Source organism: Apodemus sylvaticus, chromosome 9, assembly GCF_947179515.1.
Source record: "Apodemus sylvaticus chromosome 9, mApoSyl1.1, whole genome shotgun sequence".
Classification (NCBI taxonomy): Eukaryota; Metazoa; Chordata; class Mammalia; order Rodentia; family Muridae; genus Apodemus; species Apodemus sylvaticus.
Window position 1 is genome coordinate 67,894,111 of NC_067480.1, and position 15,935 is coordinate 67,910,045.

The 15,935-nt window shown below is 35.1% G+C and overlaps 1 pseudogene; it reads left to right on the top strand.

Moving 5' to 3' along the window:
• Nucleotides 1–12,875: 12,875 nt before the first annotated feature.
• LOC127693156 (uncharacterized) lies at nt 12,876–12,995 on the top strand (annotated as a pseudogene).
• The last annotated feature ends 2,940 nt before the right edge of the window (nt 12,996–15,935 follow it).

Sequence of the window (15,935 nt, forward strand, 5' to 3'; positions counted from 1 at the left end):
GAGCTGAAGAACATCATACTAAGAGTGAGGTAACCCAGTCTCAAAAGATCAGTCATGGTATGCACTCACTAATAAGTGGATATTAGCCTAGAAAATTGGAATATCCAAAACCTAATCCACACATCAAATGAGGTACAAGAAGAATGGAGGAATAGCCCCTGGTTCTGGAAAGACTCAGTGTAGCAGTATAGGACACAATCAGAACAGAGAAGTGGGAAGGGGTGGATTGGAGAACAGGGGGAGGGAAGGGGGCTTATGTGACTTTCAGGGAGTGGGGGGGGGCAGAAAAGGGGAAATCATTTGAAATGTAAATAAAAAATATATTGAATAAAAAAGAAAACAGTAAGGAAAATAATGCCAATTAAAAAATAAACAATTTTCAATGAGGCTGTGAGACATCTATACAACAAACATAAAATATATTATATTGAATAAAATATTATATTATTATTATATTATATCATATCACAAGACAGATTTACCCTCATTCATCATGACCACTACGATTATTTCTCATGCTCTTTTGACTACCCTTCCCTTCATGTTGCATCAACAGTACATCAAATTAAACTGACTTCAAGATGGAAAATCTTCCTTTAAGGCAAAACATATACTGCCTAGGTTATAATTGGTATCTGAATGAAAAAAAGTTGCATTCTAATTAGGACATTGATGTGTAAATAATAGTATCAATTACAGGAGCAGAACACCATTATCTCTGTTAACAGTATAATATTTCCTTCTTTGAGGGAAGTCATGATAGGAGCAAACTTAATAATAGATATTAGTCACAGTTGTGACTAAAACACATTTATTTAATCCCACAATAACCTATGAGCTAAACATTATTTTCATCTCCCTCTCACAGGGAAGTAAACTTGAACAGAAGTTAAGTGACCTGTCCAGTCTCATTTTGAAGTAGTTAAGAATCTGGGGAGATAATTCAGGGTGTAAACTGCTTCCATGTTTGCGTGCATGATTATCCAAGTTCAGATCCTCAGCATGCACATAAAAAATATGTGATGTTGCATATGCCTGTAACCCTAGTCTTTGGGAGGCAGATATTAGGAGTACCCTTAAGCTTGTTGGCAAGACAGTCTTTCCTAATTGAAGAGTGACAAGTTCACTTAGAGACTCTGTCTGAAATACAACCTCTTACTTCTGCGTGTTCATTCTCTTTCTATTTTACTTATAACTTACTAATAAACATACATATGTATACATACCATACACATGCACTCACATATAAATTGCTTAAATCACAGCTTGAATCTAATAGATTTGCTTTGACAACTAGTGTTCTGGTATAAATTTCAGGTATTACTAATAAATTTCAGGTTAGTATTGGAATAACATCCAGTGTGTTCCTCATAGCTCCACTATTCACATTGAATGTTTAAATATATAAAGAAAATAAAGGAAGATTTAATCATATTGCTTTATGATTGAGTTTCCTTTTAAATAGATTTTGGCTTTGAATTTCAAAGAATATTATTCAAATAATTAAGAAGCCTTCTACTGGAAAAAAGTGGCATATTATTAGCTATATACCTCTAATGGCTGGCTGCATGAAACATAGTAAGTAATAACTCAGGATTATGGATAAGAAAGTAAATTCTAGTAGCATTAAGGTTTGATATCTATCCAGCTCTTGTGCTGTTTGCATCTTATTGTGAATAATAAAATTTGTGTGTTTTTTATACAGAAATTTAATGATCAAGGTGGAGTAGAAACCCCAGATTGGGATTCAAAATGTCTACAACATATTGGCACCCAAAGTGGGGCAAAAACCCAGGACCCTATGATTAAGAGTTCCTTTCTCTACCAACTGGAAAAGAAGATGAATGGCGGACAAGCTGCCAGGGGTTAAGTGAGTCATGAACATATGGTCATGAGGGCTGGCCAATTAGAATTAAGAGCAGCCAAGATGAATCATAGTAAGTAATAACTCAAGGTCATTGATAGGAAAATAGATTCTAATGGGATAGAGGGTAGATACCTTCTTAGCTCTAGTATTGTTTAAAGCTTATTATAAATAATGAAAGTTGTATGTCTTTTATCCAGGGACTGAATGGTCAAGGTGGGATAGAAACCCTTGGTTAGGATTAAAATTTTCTACAAAATTTTCTGTTGGTGGACTACTAGAGCTAATACTCAGAAAATTTTGGTTTTATGGAGTTGTTTTATAAGCAAGGAAACAATGACTCATTTAAAATCTGAGCATCATTTAGAATCTCTTAGTTTGCTTGATAAGTGGAATTATGACAAGTTTGGTGGAATTTGAGATAAACAGCTATAAAATCACATGTAAAAAATTTCATAACAAATACATTAACACAGTGAATGTTTATGGGACTAACAGCTATCATATAGCCATGCTAATTAAAACATTTGCTGTCTTGATATTTAGAAATGATGAAAATATAATACCCAATTCAAAGGCAAATATGATATTTAAAATGCAAACTTCAGTTTTTGGGTTTCAAAAATAAGACAAGTATGCGGAATTAAAACTTTGACTTCAAATTTTTGAGACAGTTTAATGATCAGTATTGTTATAACTAAAATAACATGAGTGGAGATTTTAAGTGGTTTTAAATGTTTTTATTGGATATTTTGTTTGTTTACATTTCCAGAGGGGAAACAGGGAAAGGGTATAACATTTGAAATATAAGTGGGAATTGCTCTTTCTAACTCTATGAAGAACTGAGTTTGGTTCTTGATGGGTATTGCATTGAATCTATATATTGCTTTTAGCAAAATGGCCATTTTAATTATATTAATCCTGCCCATCCAAAAGCATGGGAGATTTTTTCATTTTCTGAGATCTTCCATTTCCTTCTTCAGAGTCTTGAAGTTCTTGTCATACAGATCTTTCACTTGTTTGGTGAGAGTCACACCAAGGTACTTTATACTGTTTGTGGCTATTGTGAAGGGTGTCATTTCCCTAATTTCTTTCTCAGCCTGCTTATCCTTTGAGTATAGGAAGGCAACTGATTTGCTTGAGTTGATTTTATAACCTGCCACTTTGCTGAAGTTGTTTATCATCTGTAGGAGTTCTCTGGTGGAGGTTTTCGGGTCACTTAAGTAGACTATCATGTCATCTGCAAATAGTGATAATTTGACTTCTTCCTTTCCAATTTGTATCCCTTTGACCTCCTTATGTTGTCTAATTGCCCAAGCTGGTACCTCAAGTACAATATTGAAAAGATAAGGAAAGAGGGGGCAGCCTTGTCTAGTCCCTGATTTTAGTGGGATTGCTTCAAGTTTCTCACCATTTAGTTTGCTGTTTGCTACTGGTTTGCTGTATATTGCTTTTACTATGTTTAAGTATGGGCCTTGAATTCCTGTTCTTTCCAAGACTTTTAAGCATGAAAGGATGCTGAATTTTATCAAATGCTTTTTCAGCATCCAATGAAATGACCATGTGGTTTTCTTCTTTGAGTGTGTTTATGTAGTGGAGTGCATTGATGGATTTCCGTATATTGAACCATCCCTGTATTCCTGGGATAAAGCCTACTTGATCATGGTGGGTGATTGTTTTTATGTGTTCTTGGATTCGGTTGGCAAGAATTTTAGTGAATATTTTTGCATCGCTATTCATAAGGGAAATTGGTCTGAAGTTCTCTTTCTTTGTTGGATCTTTGTGTGGTTTTGGTATCAGCGTAATTGTGTCTTCTTAGAAGGAGTTGGGTAGTGTGCCTTCTATTTTGTGGAATAGTTTGAAGAGTATTGGTGTTAAGTCTTCTTTGAAGGCCTGATAGAATTCTTCACTGAAACCATCTGTTCCTGTGCTTTTTTTGGTTGGAAGACTTTCTATGACCCCTCTATTTCTTTAGGGGTTATGGGACTCACCTTACACCAGTCAGAATGGCTAAGATTAAAAACTCAGGAGACAGCAGGTATTGTCAAGGATGTGTAGAAAGAGGAATACTCCTCCACTGTTGCTGGGGTTGCAAATTGGTACAACCACTCTGGAAATCAGTCTGGCGGTTCCTCAGAAAACTGGGCATGACACTTCCGGAGGATCCTACTATACCTCTCCTGGGCATATACCCAGAGGACTCCCCAGCAGGTAATAAGGATACATGCCCCACTATGTTCATAGCAGCCCTATTTATAATAGCCAGAAAATGGAAATAACCCAGGTATCCCTCAACAGAAGAATGGATGCAAAAAATGTGGTATATATATATACACAATGGAGTACTATTCAGCCATTAGAAACAATGAACTCATGAAATTCTTAGACAAATGGATGGAGCTGGAGAATATCATACTAAGTGAGGTAACCCAGTCTCAAAAGATCAATCATGGTATCCACTCACTAATAAGTGGATATTAGCCTAGAAAATTGGAATACCCAAAACATAATCCACACATCAAATGATGTACAAGAAGAATGGAGCAGTGGCCTGGTTCTGGAAAGACTCAGTGCAGCAGTATAGGGCAAAAACCAGAACAGGGAAGTGGGAAGGGGTGGATGGGAGAACAGGGGGAGGGAAGAGGGTATATGTGACTTTTGGGGAGTGGGGGTCCACAAAAGGGGAAATCATTTGAAATGTAAATAAAAAATGTATCGAATAAAAAGAAAGAAAAGAAAAAAGAAGAACTGTTCCATCCCATGATAAAAAGAAGGCTGCCTGTTCTTTCTGTTATCTCTGCAGTTTCCTCTTTGTCTTTCTTCATGTCTTTTTTACGCTCTGTTATATTTTTCTATGCCTTATTTTCTAATTCTCTTTCTGTATTCTGCATTCTGCTCTTTCCTGCTGCCCCTAGCTTGATGTTATTATTACTAATTTGTGGACCTTTTTTATGAGAATAAATCATAGTTTTTCCAAAAATAAAAGAAATGCAAGTGGGTTTAATTATAAGTGAATTTTTCTTAAAATTGAACATTTAGTAAAATAGTTATCATCAGATGTATGACTAATACCCTGATTTGAGAAATTTTCATTCACTCAGTAAATTCCATTAATGCCTGACCCTTACAAATGCAAAGAAATGCACAGAAGGGTTGGTATGAGCTTACAAATGCAAAGAAATGCACAGAAGGGTTGAAATAGACCCTTTGAAAGAGATGATGATCTGATACACAATGATCAGGTGTTCATTTTGAAAGATGTTGTAAGAGCGCATGGTTCTGAATCAGAGGTGTAATAAAACTTGTGTTATAAATCCTCAGAAACAATGGTAGTGACATATGAACATACATTTAATATATTTGCACATTGGTTTATAACTTCCATGATTGTTATAAGAAATTTTACCCTCAACAATTTTACTTCTTACTATCACTTATTATCATCGTGGCCCAGAAAATTGTTTCCTTAAAAGGCTGCTGATTTAAGTACAGCAACATGATATTTAAATACTAAGTGTAAAGATAGAAATAAATACATAAATAATGTTCGCCAACAAGAGTTAAGCCATCATTTATATACTGGTACGCGGCTAAATTGCTATGTTCTGACCCTGGTAAGACTGTGTACACCAACAATGAGAATGACTCAGACTTTTCATCTGGCCCCATAAATCAGACTGTTATTCTAAAAGAATGACTAAGGTTCTTTCCTTAGTCATTTAATTGCATAGAGCTCATGAAAGCACAGGAGATTTTTACTCTCCCTTTTCAAATACTGTAATGTTTTTTTCCATGATAGAGTAGACAGGCCTTCTTGGCTTATACTTATTTCTTCCACAAAAAGGTTCATGTTTGTGTTTTTTGTTAATTAGTATATTTAAGAATCCACAAACATTTGAAAAATGTTTTATGTGAAGATACCAGGGAAAAAAGAAATACATTAAACAGTCTGTTCTAAAAGCAAATATCTCTTTAACATTGGATAAAAGAGGTTTTCTGGTTTATATTGTACACAAATTGTTTATTACATTATTTTTCCCATAGCTCGTATAAAATAACATGACCAGTGAAACTTAAGGGAAGAAAAAGGTTATTAGTGTTCCTTAAGGATAAATGCTGCAAAACAAAGAATTCTCACCTGAAGAACTTCGGATGGCTGAGAAACATCTTTAAAAATGCTCAACTTCATTAGTCATTAGGGAAATGCAAATCAAAACAACCCTGAGATTTCACCTTACACCAGTCAGAATGGCTAAGATTAAAAATTCAGGAAACAGCAGGTGTTGTAGAGGGTGTAGAGAAAGAGGAACACTCCTCCACTGCTGGTGGGGTTGCAAATTGGTACAACCACTCTGAAAGGTATGATCTTGAGAGCAATAATTTTGCAGCTTTTCATCAGGAGTACAAGCATGAAGCAGAGAACAAACAGAAATCACAGCAGGTATGTAAAGCTGGCTTCCAGCATCACAGTTATACTAAGAGGGCCATACCTAAACCTCCCCAATCATAGTGGCCATCTGAGAACCAGGTTACTCAGGAACTGTAATGCCAACCATTTTTTTTCCTATGCTGTTTACTGTACTTAACCATATTCCCCAACACATATATCAACTCACAAGTGAGTTGACTGGAACATAAGTGAAGTGTAAAGGGTACCAATAAGTCAAGAATTTTAGCTTTGAGGCATTGTGCTATTAAATAATTTAATGGTAAAAATTAGAGCAAATAAATGAAAACACACACATAAATGTACTACATATGCTTGAGCAGATATTATAAAGAGACCATCTCATGTATGTATAGATTGTACCAAATAGACTAACATTTAAAATATTATTCTTTAAAATATTATACTGTTACAAGAGTTTTACCATAAAGCAAAGACAAATATTACATCCAATTGTAGAAATGGGAACCAGAATATGAATAATGATTTAACATAAAAATCGCAGGAGAAAGAAAGTAGTAGTTCAGAGACTAATAATTTCAGTAAATATATATGATTATATTTAATGTATATATTTAATAGCAAGAGAGATAGGTTTAAAGCATGCATAAATAACTGTATAGTGCCATATATTACTGAACTGTAAAGAAAGTAACATTAACCTCAACTTTTGAGGAAAAAAACTTTTGTTGTTTTTAAAGCATATTTTCATAATATCCTTATTGTTGTATATGGTCTGATCAATCCTATTTCCAAGTGCACACACTACTGAATTACTTGAACATATAAATGTACCAATATTATGAAGTGAATGAAACTTTATCAAAAGCAAAGATGATGACAACGAAGTAGAATGGAATGGTTAAATAAGATAATTTCATAGAAAATGACAATCAGCATTAAAGAGACATATTTGTAATAAAAGACAATTTTCCATTTGATTTTATCCTCTATCCTACTGGTTTCACAGACTTTTTTTTTTTTTGCTTTCCACACCTTCTGAATTTTCAAGATTTCTTCATATTATGGGAAACTAAAATAATAGTAAAATGACTTGTATATTTTTACATTTTTTGATTCTTCTTTTAGTATATAAGAAAGATCCATGCTCGCTTCAGAAAACATTGGATTCTGCTTTTATCTGACAGAAAGTTTCTATAGAAATCTACTTCCCATATGGTTAATCTATTCACTGTCAACATGGGGAGTTAAAATCTTTTACTACTATTCAGTTGCTTCCTTTCCCTTTCATTTTTCATAAAATTTGATTTATTAATTTAGGTGTGCTGATGAATTATATATGTATTTGTGACTGTGAGCTGATGAAATAACTCTCACCACTAACCACCGTCTTTTTTTATTCTTTTATAATTTGGATTTGAAGTCTATTTTTATTAGATATAAAGACAGCAATCCTTGTTTATATATTTATTTAAGTCCCTTACATGCACTTATAACTTTATTTATATTAATTTCTGAACTACATTAGTTTTATATGTAGATTTGTCTGTCTAACTAAGGCTTTCATTATGTGGAAAACAAAAAAATTCTGTGTCATATTTACAATAACCTAAATTATATTTTTCAATTATTTGTTTAATGAAGATGATAACTGAAGATGTAAATATATTGCGCTCAGGAATTAGAAGGATTTAGATTGTGAAAATGACCATCTTAACAAAGATTAGCATCTTCAACACATGGTGCTGGTCAAACTGGGTAGCCATATGTAGAAGAATGACGCTCAATCCTCATCACACACTGCACATAACTCATCTCCATATGTTCAAGTACTTTCTGTAGGACCAAATGACTTTAGTATAATAATACAAAAAAAGCATAAAGTAAGAAATATGCCTGAACTCAGAGGCACAAGGAAGAGCTTTCTAAACAGGACCCAAATAACAAAGGTATTAAGATCAACAATTGACAAATGGAATCATAGAATCATATAAAATTAAAGAATTTCTGTATGGAAATGAACACCATCATTAAGTGAAGTGGTATCCTATGAAACAAGAAAAAATTTTACCAGCTATAAATCTGATAGATAATTATTATCTACAATATAAAATAATTAAAACAACCAAATATCAAGAAAAATATAATGATCTCTATTTCTATTTTATTTTCTTGTACTGAATTCATTTTTATGACACAGTCCATGTCTGATGATAATTCGAAATTTTATTGGCAACCAACAAATTGGGAAAGGATCTTCACCAATCCTACATCAGATAGAGGGCTAATATCCAATATATATAGAGAACTCAAGAAGTTAGACACCAGAAAACCAAACAACCCTATTAAAAAATGGGGTACAGAGTTAAACAAAGAATTTTCACATGAAGAACTTCGGATGGCGGAGAAGCATCTTAAAAAATGCTCAACTTCATTAGTCATTAGGGAAATGCAAATCAAAACAACCCTGACATTTCACCTTACACCAGTCAGAATGGCTAAGATTAAAAATTCACGAGACAGCAGGTGTTGGAGAGGGTGTGGAGAAAGAGGAACACTCCTCCACTGCTGGTGGGGTTGCAAATTGGTACAACCACTCTGGAAATCAGTCTGGCGGTTCCTCCGAAAACTGGGCACCTCACTTCCAGAAGATCCTGCTATACCACTCCTGGGCATATACCCAGAGGATTCCCCACCATGTAATAAGGATACATGCTCTACTATGTTCATAGCAGCCCTATTTATAATTGCCAGATGCTGGAAAGAACCCAGGTATCCCTCAACAGAAGAGTGGATGCAAAAAATGTGGTATATCTACACAATGGAGTACTATTCAGCCATTAGAAACAATGAATTCATGAAATTCTTAGGCAAATGGATGGAGCTAGAGGACATCATACTAAGTGAAGTAACCCTGACTCAAAAGGTGAATCATGGTATGCACTCACTAATAAGTGGATATTAACCTAGAAAACTGGAATACCCAGAACATAATCCACACATCAAATGAGGTACAAGAAGAAAGGAAGAGTGGACCCTTGTTCTGGAAAGACTCAGTGAAGCAGTATTTGGCAAAACCAGAACGGGGAAGTGGGAAGGGGTGGGTAGGAGGACAGGGGAGAGAAGGGGACTTATGGGACTTTCGGGGAGTGGGGGGGCTAGAAAAGGGGAAATCATTTGAAATGTAAATAAAAATATATCGAATAAAAAAATTTATGCAGTCATCTTAACATTTTCGTCTATACAATTTGACATTCAATGAAACATGTATTGACTAACAGATCACTACTTTCAAAATATTCAATAAATATCCTGAAATAGTGGAGCCTTTTCAGTTCTGAATTGAATGTTGTGTGGAAGATCCAGCTCCACTCTCAAATTTTTCATTCATATTGTAGCATGGCAAAGTTGAATATAGGACAACTTAAGGATTCCCTAGTGACAGAAATGTACCTGGGGTTCCAACCTATTTTAGCTTACTAACCCATGATTGTGACTTTGATTTGATTGAGAAAGTTTTTCTTTTTCTTTTACTTTTACTTTTATAAATCATTATTTATATCCTATTAGGATTAACCATATGAATGCAGAGTTTAAAATAGTCATTGGTGATCTAGTTAATCCATTGGATTTATGACAAAAAAGAATGTGAACCAATGGTTTGGTACTCCAAATTTTTATCTACTTACCCAAAGAGGGTAATATCAGCACTTAGACAATAGGCAAATTAATAACTAAAATGTACAGTGGGAGTTTTTGCCTCCCAGAAGTTTATGTAAGTCACATTTTTCAGTTTATATTTATGCTATCTTTAGAAGTTAAGATATCCTTAGTTAACTATACACTATCTGACAATTTTTTTAAATTAAATATATATTTTTATGGGATGACACTTTTATTGTTGAGTTATGAAATATTCACCTTTACTTAACCATCCAGAGATGTAACTTTTAATGGTAAAATCTAATACTATTAATAAATAATTAACATCAGTAGAAGGATGAGGAGAGCTGTTATGATAGACATTTATGTATGGTTACATTAATATTAATAATAACATCATACTATTTAAATAGTGATAATCACTGTAAGAAATATGACATGGTAAAAAGGGTTATACAAGATATACTGCTTAATTAAACCTGGTTATACATAATACCATCTGAAAAGCATCATTGAAATTATGGAATTGATTTTTAGTGCAAAAAGAAGCCTTTAAAACTTTATAGATTGAAAAAGTTCTAGCAGTTTTGGAGCAGGTGCTGCAGTGATTGTATTTTAAGACTTAAAACAAATAACTTCGTGGTTATGATAGATAAAGGAGAGATAGATTAATCTAACTAACTCTATGAGTAAGTTCACACTCAGAAAGGAGTATTTAGAAAATAGATACCCAGTTCAATTCAGAACTGAAAAGGCTCCACTATTCCAGGATATTTATTGAATATTTTGAAAGTAGTGATCTGTTAGTCAATACATGTTTCATTGAATGTCAAATTGTATAGACAAAAATGTTAAGATGACTGCATAAAATTTCTAATTATCAGACATGGACTGTGTCATAAAAATGAATTCAATACAAGAAAATAAAATAGAAATGGAGATCATTATATTTTTCTTGATATTCAGTTGTTTTAATTATTTTATATTGTAGATAATAATTATCTATCTGGTGTATACCTGGTAGATATGGAAGTAGTTCTTGATGAATATAAAAAGCATAAAATATTAAATTATCTTTCAGCTTATCTTATTATCCACCAAATAGTTTTACTATCCACCTGACACCAGTAATTTTCATTAGAATTTTTGGGTAAAGCTAACATGATTTATGTCTTCCTGGACCATTTATATTATACTCTTACCAATAAGAATCATTGACTGCTGAAAATGATGTCTTTTGGACACAAATAATACATTGAACCTGCATATTTGCCATGCTTATACAACCCATACAAAGCAATCCAGTCAGTATTCCAATATGGATGGAAGATCAGTAGGCCTCACCCTTCCTAAGGAGCCAGTTGATGGATACTGGAGAAAAGAGGCAATTTTCTTCCATGATATAGCCTATGGTATGTTGGTCATGACCCACTGGATATACCTGAATCTGTAGGTATAGGCAATAACCATTGGACAGAGAGAGAGAGAGAGAGAGAGAGAGAGAGAGAGAGAGAGAGAGAGAGAGAGAGAGAGAGAGAGAGAGAGACAGAGAGACAGAGAGACAGAGAGACAGAGACAGAGAGACAGAGAGACAGAGAGACAGAGAGATATTAGGAGGAAGTTTGGGGTAAAAGGACCCAAAAAGAATAGGAAAGGGGAAAAAAGCAGTGGATATGTTCAAAATTCATTGTATACCATTGTATATGTGCATAAAATTGTCAAGAGGAAATCTATCTTAAAATCTATGGAGATGAATAAAGATGCATGTGATCTTAAATTTTAAATACATCGTGAAAAGTATACATATTTCTATAAAAGGGAAAGTGGGTTAAGCCAAAAAAGTCAGGATCAAAAGAAAAAATATATTTTCAATGAAGCTATAGGTTGTGTTTGGATTTAATAGCTAAGTTAAAATCAGAAATCTATTTAGGAACCCTGATTGCTTGTTTGACTGATTTTCTTTTTAAATTCTTCAATTTGTACAAAAAAGTCATAAAGTCCATTACTATGTATGACTACTATATAGTAATAAAAATATTTTATAAAGGAAAAAGCATTTGCCTAGACAAATGAATGTAAAACTACAATTTCAGTAGATGCTACAAGGGAAAATAGTAGCATCCTTTGAGCACAAACCAGACATGGGTAAATTTTTATTTTTTAAATGTGGTTGTATTGCTAGAAAAGACTATTTCAGCAAATTAACATCTGAACTTTAATATAATGAGAAAATAGAAAATAATGTATAAAGTTTCTTCCATGAGGAGTAAATTCCTTATATAAGGCCTTATAGAAATTAAAAGCATAGCACTTTTAACAACACAGTAGGGTTTTTTTTAATTCACTTTTTTTGGTTTTGCTCTTTTTTAATTGAATATAATCTTCATTACATTTCAAATGGTAAAACCTTTCCTGGTTTCCCCCCTCCCCAAAAACCCTTAACCCCTCCTCCCACCCCTTGCCTCCAAGTATATGCCCCTCCACCCAACCCACTCCCATCTCCCCCGCCACACACTCAATTTCCTTTGTTGGGGCATCTCTTGAGCCTTCACCTGACCAAGGACCACTCCTCCTACTAACATTCCTCTGCCACATTTTTGGCTGGAACCATGTGTACCCCTTGGTTGATGGTTTAGTCTCTGGGAGTCCTGAGGTGTCTGGGTGGTCTATATTGTTGTTATTCCCATGGGGCTGTACACCCCTTTAGTTCCTTCGTCCCACCCTCCAACTTCTCCATTGGGTACCCCATTCCCAGATTAATGGTTGGCTGCTAGCATCTGCCTTTGTGTAACACAGTAGTTTTCATGGAACTGAGATGAGTTAGAAGTGACTGGCATCACATGAGAGAAGAAGTGATGTGGAAAGTGAGGTATATCTTCTGATTGGTGAGAACTAGAATTAGTAGTACCTTGAGGGAAGTCCTTTAAAAACTTTGGTTTCCCTGCTCCTACAAGGTCTGCTAAATCACATGTGCATTTCTAGGTGACAGAAAGGAGAGAGGCTGTGTCTATGTTCAGTGTACTGACAGATGAACATCTGAAGAGATAGTAGCCTAAGATTCCATGAAAAAAGTGATCCTGAGAAACCCACCAGTCTGGCACCAGGTAGGCCCTGAAGGCTCCCTGAACAGGAAGAAAGCCTAAGACTAAAAGAATCCTGCCTGTGATTGCAGGCGCCGTGTAGGAGTGCGCCCAAGATAGATGATCCTTGAAAATTAAGGAGTGAACCCTGTATGACCAAACCTGTGCAATGGAGTCTGGACAAGGAATTAGCCTGAGCTGATCACCAATCAGAGGCTATACATGCATATGGGAATAGATCAGGGCCAAAATAAGCCTGTCCAGTGCCATAATGAACAAGGAGAACATAGTACACCTGAGACCACTCCTGAAATGACCCCAGAAGCTTAGAGGCCCTGGGCACCATTTTCACTAGAGCAGCAAGGAAGTGGTGGAGAAATAGGAGAGAGAGAGAGAGAGAGAGAGAGAGAGAGAGAGAGAGAGAGAGAGAGAGAGAGAGAGAGAACAGACTAATATAGGCATAAGGAAGAAAGGTAGAATTGAAGACTCATGAGGAACACCTTGATGTGAATAGTTGGACAATGGTGGGGTTCTTGTCTGTGCTGCCCTACAGGCCATGTCTAGGTCCATTTGCAGGTATCTGTTATCACAAAAGACCATGAAGATGTCCTTGATCTGGGCTGCCAATCAGGGACATGTTACTGTTTGAGGACTGTAGAAGTGGCCTTAGGTCATCTTGGAGGAGCTGGCCTTGATGGCATGAGAGTGGTAGGTCTGACTTCATCCCTATCTAGTTGCAGTACTTGGGAGAGCAAGAACTATACATTGTTGAAATTGCAGATGATCCATACCCAAGGGCACGAATGTAGGTGAGCCGACCCTGCTTCTTGTCTGCTGTGAGGTGGCATAGATGGGAGAGAGATCTCCTATCCCTCTTGCTCTCACCACTGGCAGTTGCTCTGTTCTTCAATGTGCTGCAGCACTAGGAAGAACAGTTCCTGCACCTGACCTGTGCATCTGGCCCTGGGTGTAGAAGGTATAGACAAGCTATCCCCACTTCTCTGCCTCACATATTAAGTGGTGGTGATAACCCTATGCCATAGGTGGCCCATAAAGATCAAATTAATTAAAGTATCTTAAAATAACACCCAGTACCAGAATAATCAAAATATGAAAAAATAAAATATTAAAAGTATTTAACATGTGAGTCATTTTTTTCATTGTACAAGAGAGTAATCCAAAGCATACAGTAAACATTTAAGCAATGTCATGAATGTTTCACATATAGAGACATATAGAGACTCAACTCCACAATTATAGCATGAAACCAGTAAGAGATAGTGCATAAATCAACATATTTATGGTGATAAAATATCACTTATTCAAAAGAATCTTAGGGCAAACAAGATTTGCCTAACGGGTTGTAGCTGTCACTCTGAAATAACATTTAAGTCATATATCTGTAGGTATCACACAGCCAAAAAGTCCTGAAGATCTGAAAGTCAGTGTTAGCTAGATCTGTATTTCTCAAAATGTATTTATTTACTGAGGGGAAGGCATAAAGTATTGCTCTTCCAAACCATATTTTAGAATCTAGACATTTTTGACACAGCAACCCACAACAAACATTAAGAAAATCTTAACCACAGAAAAGTAGCCATCTCCCATTAAATCAGTGACCTACACAACCACAACTAAGAGCTGAGTAAGTGCTGCTTTAAATAACTAGACTTGGAAATAATGTCCAAGAAAGCAAAACCACGTTGAATATATATATTTAGATTGGGCACTTTTCTCAAATAATTAAACAGATGATGGTATGCATTTTTTTATACAATAACAAAACCTTTATGTCAGAATTCCTAGTAGCAGTTACATCCACAGGGTCTCATGATAAGTGAACACTTGCTTTAGGAACCCAAAGGACACTAGTTAAAAGAAATGTCCACATTTTTCATGTTTGAGCACAACCAGTAATAAGAACTTATTTTTTAAACTGGGCATGGTGGAGCATGTCTTTAATTCTAGCTTGTGGAGCATCGACAGACAGATCTTTGTGATTTTGAAGACAGCCTGCTCTAGATTGTGTTTGGTCCAGCCAGGGTGATAGAGTTAGACTCCAGCTCAAAGACAAAATGGGGAGAAGGTAATTTCACTTTCATAAAAAGTAATAAATTTCTATTAGAAAATAACTATCTAGTCTTACAACAGTCAGAAAATTCATGGAAAAACTGCTAAATGAACATTTAACCAAGAATAACTGGAGTCCTATGGCATTTATCAGTTTTTAGGAAATAGAGACTGTTGGGATCCCTCTTATTTTCCTGGTTGCTTTTAAGCACAGTTTGCTTTACATGTCTCTCTCTCTCTCTCTCTCTCTCTCTCTCTCTCTCTCTCTCTCTCTCTCTCACACACACACACACACACACACTTTGTTTTGTTTCAGGCATTGCTCTTTGTGACTACTAGTTTTCTTTGTCTGATTTCCTTCACCATGTAGTCCTAGAGAGAGGCTTGTATTTTTCCTGAGACTGCTTCAAGCAAGAGATGTAGGTATATTAGCCCTGAGCCACACTTTGGCAGTCCTCCAGTCCTTTGAAGTATACTTCTGTTTTGAAGGTATCATAGTTTCCATTCTGAATCCTGGCTTCAATATTTTTGTCTTACAAACATTTCATGTTCAATCTCAGATGAAGCAACTTACAAACCACAGGATCACAGTGTACATAATAAAAGCCTAAAATGCATTTTTGTCTGTGATTTTTTTTAAGTTAAATATTGAGAAAATCAAATGTCTTCATCATTTCCAAATGCTTAAAAATGATCTAATAGCTATTTTAATAAAATGTATGTTATATAAGCTACAAAATGTTAAATAACATAAGTATCTATTTGCATTTTTATTTATTCATATTGTGTATTGTCAATAGAGGTTAACTCAGTATGTCTAGGTATTTTTAAGCCATATCCCTGGAGAAGA